A 5,691-nucleotide genomic window follows, 5' to 3' on the forward strand; every position below is an offset into this window, starting at 1 on the left:
GTTGATGGAGACCCCAGGACACGCCCTTTGAAACAACCACGCCGCGCATGAGCATGTGCATGTGCTTAGCACACAGAGCGCACACACGGCATTGCTAACAGGCACGCATATAAAACATTCACGTCCGTCCGCACACAAACACACACACACACACACACACACACACACACACACAAGCGTGACCCGGGGCGAAGGGAGGGTTGTAAATGACATGGTTAACAGTGGCTGGAGACCTGTGAAACCATCATTGGGAGAAGGGCGTTGAAAGGATGGATGGAAATGGAGAGATATGGAGATAAGGAGAGAGAGATGGATAGAGTTGGAAAGAGATGGATATGTAGAGAGAGTGAGAGAGACAAAGAGATGGATAGAGTTGGAAAGAGATGGATATGTAGAGAGAGAGTGAAAGAGAGAGAGAGACAGAGAGATGGATAGAGATGGACAAAGATAGATGCATGGTGATGGGTAGTGACATATTTGGTACATTTTAAACTGGTTTAGCAACGTAAATGTTTATTTTCCATACCATTCCATAAGGTGTTTTTAATTGAATTGATAGCATTAGCGGAATACAAATAGACAGACACAGGCAGATAAAGAGAGAGAGAGATGAAGATGGAGGGGTAGAGGGAGCTTAGAGATGGTGCAGCAATGAAGAGATAGAAACAGAGAGTGACAGACAAAGTAACATGGTTGTTTGGACTCTGAGTCATGGAGGGCAAATTAATGTAATAACATTAATGTGGGTCTGAGATGCTGAGGGACACCCGGGGCTAGAGCTTCAGCTGGATACATGGATGGCATCTCTCTCTCTCTCTTGTTCTCCCTCTCTCTCTCTCTCCCTCCCCTCCACCAAACAGTGGGTGGCTCCTTCTCTCTCACTGACTCGCGGATGATGACACGCGCCCAATGACATCACTCCCCTCCAGGAGGTCTTTCACTAATAGAAGTTGTTTTCTTTTTTTAAATATAAAAATGCAATCTACATCTCAAATACATTTCATTTGATTCGATTTCTTGTTCTGGTGTGGTGTTGTTTCTCTTGTCGAGCACTTTGTATTGCAGTGTTGCATAAATACCAGAAGCACTATAAATACAGTTTGATTGATGGACGGTTAGCTACTGTGAGCATCTGACACACCACCACAGCCAAGTCTTCATGTGCTCCGGAGCAGGACCACACGGCAAACAGCGAACAAATGAACCCAACAGCGCCCCCCTCAGATCACATCCTCCTCCCAGCAGTTATTCATTTAGTCTTTTCCGCTGCAAGTGTCACATGCTTTTCCACTCTGAACGCTGCCTCATTGTTGCCGTGGCGTGGCAGAGAGACAGAGCGAGAGGGATACAGAGAGAGAGAGAGAGAGAGAGAGAGAGAGAGAGAGAGAGAGAGAGAGAGAGAGAGACAGAGAGAGATAGAGAGAAAGGGATACATCGAGAGAGAGAGAGAGACAGAGAGACAGAGAGAGATAGAGAGGAAAATAGATAGATGTAGAGACTAGAGAGAAAGAGAGAGAGGGAGAAAAGTAAAGAAAAAGAGAGATGTAGAGAGCTAGAGAAAGGGGATTGCTTTAAGGCGTGGCAGGTACGTAAAGTCCCATAGGGGCAGTAGAGTAGGAGAAGAAATCTGTCTCTTTGCCCAGTCTGAACATTAATGGAAAATAGTCCATGGTCAGACGCGTGCATGTGTTTGCACGCACGAGTGTGCACGTGTCTGTGTGTGCATGCGTGCGTGCGTGCGTGTGTGTGTGTGTTTGTGCATAGTGCGAGCATACATGCACCTCGGTCTGTCAGGAATGCCTGCTTGCATAAACCCTATAACCCCCCTCCCCTTCCAAATGAAGAGTCCCATTTAAAGCCTGATTCCCTGTTCATCAAAGAAACACAGGCTGTGTGTCTTGGCGGGAAATCAAAGCATTCCTTCACCGTAGCATCCTCCTAATGGCCCAGATTAAGGGATCTGTTGCACAACAACAGCCCCCGGCACTCGTCCTGTCCCGTCGCGGTGTCCGTGTGTCCGTCCTGAACATAGGGGTTACGTAACAAGCAACCGGGCCGGGTGAAGTAGAAGAAAATACCATTTAATCGGTCTCCCTCCTCACCTCCCTCTCCCCAGCACTGAGGGGCTCTGAAACCCACGGCCAGGAATGTTTCTTCACACTCCATGTTGTCAAGTCTGTGTGTGTGTGTGTGTGTGTGTGTGTGTGTGTGTGTGTGTGAGAGAGAGAGAATATGTGTGGGTGTGAGTGCGGGCGGGTGCGTGTTTATAGGTGTGTGTGTAGGTGCGTGTGTGTGAAGGTGTGTCCATGCGTTTCAGGGTGTGCATGTGTGTAGGTTTGCTGGTGTGTGCGTGCATGTGTGTGTAGGTGCGTGTGTGACTGTGTGTGTGTGTGTGTGTGTGCGTTTAAAGGTGTGCGTGTGTATGCGTGTGTGAGAGAAGATATACAGTGTTGGTGCGTGCGTGTGTGAAGGTGTGTGTGTTTCAAGGTGTGTGTGTGTGTGTGTGTGTGTGTGTGTGTGTGTGTGTGTGTGTGTGTGTGTGTGTGTGTGTGTGTGTGTGTGAATCTAGGCTACATCCATTCACAGATTGTACTGATTTATTACACTTTGATTGTGAGATGATCATTGAGTATGATGAACAGGTTATTTTGCCAGTCCCGTAATACCTAAATGTTTTTGTCTTGTGGCTAACTATAGCTGACGGTAGCCAGTGGCAGCGACCTTGGGCTAGCACCTAGAGTCATTTCTGGGCAGGGAGCGGGAATAGTCCTAAAGCAACAACAGGTTTGTCTGTTTACTGAAAGTCCCCGTGATCATGAAGAGAAATCGATTCTCAGAATCGCCTCCGCTCTTCCGAACACGACCCAAGGTCAACATTCCACTCCAGACCAGAGCAACAGAAGACAGAAATAGGAACAGAAAAACGTGCTCAAAAGGTCTTTACATCAACGGGAGAGAAGGGCAGCAACGGGACACAGAAAAACACACAGACACACACGGGTATGCTCATTTGCGTACATTGCACTGTTCCATTCCATAGTATTTCATCTCTTTCCTTATTTCCCTATTGGTCCGTACCAACATAACTGGTCTGAGAACCAAGGAGTATCACGGGCTAGCTCAGCACCCCCCACCCGGTACAGGCCGACCCATCTGTCTGCTGGCACCACCAGCGGCCAGGAGATGAGGGCCTGTATCACGAGAGATACGGGTGCTTTCATGGCCTCACAAGCCGCGGATGGATTGGACACAGGGAAGACGGAACCGTTTGTTCTGCGACCATGACATCATCCATAGACCTGGTTCTCTTCCGCCTGACTCAGCAGAGTGTGTGTGTGCGTGTGTTGTGTTTGTGGTGCGTGCACATGTGTGTGTGAATTACAAAGTAAAAGTGAGATGGGACTATAGTGAGCAGAGAGAGAGAGAGAGAGAGAGAGAGAGAGAGAGAGAGAGAGAGAGAGAGAGAGAGAGTGAGAGAGAGACTATGTGTGATGCTGCTGAGAACCAGATTAAGGAGCAGATGGCCTCACCAACTCCACCAAGTGCCCGCTTGTGTGCATGTTTGTGTGTGTGAGTTATCCAAGGGATGATGTCAGGGTGTATGCATGTGTGTTTGTGTGTTTGTGTGTGTGTGTGTGTGTGTGTGTGTGTGTGTGTGTGTGTGTGTTAAATCAGCCTCTAAGCTCAAGGCGGGAAACGCGCTGATAAGGTAACAATCCAAGTCCACTCTCTCTTTCAGCACACACAAAGTTTACACACACACATTAACAAACAAACTATTACAGGACCTACACATTGAAAGACGAGCCCACAGTTAAGCTTTAGGGCAGGTTCGACTGTGAAAGGGTCAGAGGTCATAGTTAGTGTATGAGACCACACTACCAAGGCGTGCTGTCCTGATCCAGCCCATGTGTCTCTGGCTGGGCCGCCTGCAGAAGATCTCCATCCCTGCAGGTTAAAAACCATGAACTCCTAACATGATGCGCTCAGCACCTACCAGCTCAAGACGCTTCGAGCAGAGGAGAATACGAAATAAGAGCCCCCGCCCTCCCTTCTCTGTTTCATGTCCAGCATAATTCCTCCAAATATTGTAAATCATCAAATTCTATCTTAAGCCCAGAACATAAAAACCACATTGGTCCTTGGAAGTTGAATTATTACTTTATGGCCTTTTGGTTCGTCTCCCTGGCGATGACGGCAATATGAAATCCATAAATCCGGCAAAACTTTAACCAAACAGGCCGGTTTCACAGGCCATCAATCTAGAACAGGATCCTTACACAAATGTGGATCATGTGTTGGGACGCCATAGTTCAATGGTTTTAGACCATTGGCAAATAAATCCTGGACGGGAGCGCTTTCATTTTCCAGCAATGAAGGCATTTGGTGCTGGCGGTTACGTAACAACCAGGACCTTAATGTGTTTAACCTGCCGGTCGTCTGCAGCCAGACCTGGGAATGGAAAGGAGACCTAGACCTACACAGGGACGCATGCAGAGGATTATGAGGAAACGGGGGAGAAGCGTGACATGTACGTTAATGCTGAGTAGATGAATTGATGAATCAATCAAAATAAAACTCATTGCTTAATCCTTTGTTGGCTACATGGAGCAAACGCAAATGGTGGTTTTTCCGTTTCAGATTCTAGCATGAATGGCTGTAGTTCTTCTTGGCTGCTGATCAGTAAAAACAAGCCAATTGACTCATGAGTTCTACTGTTAGCTCTGGGGACTTGGAATGGGCATTTGCCACTAGTCATGCTATTGAATAATGGATGAATGATCATTAAAACAAAAAATACAATTGAATCGATTTATCAATTTTTGAAAATACAACGTAGTAGTACGGCTGACGATATCCGATATCGCCTCTGTAGGGCACGGTGGTGAGCGATGACATCACCATGTTGTAGTCCACCTGAGGGGAAGGGGGCGTGTCTTTGATCCAGCAGGCGGGAAGCTAGTCATGATCAGTGTGCCTCCAGTCTAATCCACTTACCGAGGCTGGAGGCTACGGCGAGTGGCACACCTGACTCAGCTAATCCCATTGAGGGAAACCCTTCAGTGCCAAGTGTCAGGCATATCACTCTCTCTCTATGTCCCTCTCCCACTCGCTCTCTCTCCTTCTACCTCTCTCAATCCTTCTCTGAGGCTCACTCACACTCTGTCTCACTCTCTTCCCCTCGATTCAATTCAAAACAGCTTTTGTGGCAGCATGGAAAATAAACATTGACTTTGCCAAAGCAGTTAGAAAAACAGGGAAAATAACAAACTACTATAAAAGTTCTTCTCACCTTCCCTGTAATTCTCCCCTCTCTCGCCCTTACCCTCTCAATATCTCTGATATATGCATTCTCTCTCGGTCCCTCCTGGTAGTCAGAGATAGAGGCTATAATGAACTCTGTCACCTAGTGCTGGCAGATGTTCACACTTTAACCTCTCTCTCTCTCTCTATAGTGAGGTGAGGCATCATTTTGTGATATGTAGATAGGCTGGTTCACCTTTATGAACCTCAGTGGTCATGAGGAAGGGGAAGAAGGAAGATAGGTATTGTATGTATTCGAATGAAATAGAATATATGCTTTGTCTAATAAAGGTTTGATGCAATTAAAACCCACAAAATAACTCCCACCCTAGAGACACGTCTGCAGGATGGAGATGACCTTAACTGTTTGCTTTCCGCTCGTATAAA

Source organism: Micromesistius poutassou (assembly GCF_964030765.1).
Source record: "Micromesistius poutassou genome assembly, chromosome: 11".
NCBI classification, from domain to species: Eukaryota; Metazoa; Chordata; class Actinopteri; order Gadiformes; family Gadidae; genus Micromesistius; species Micromesistius poutassou.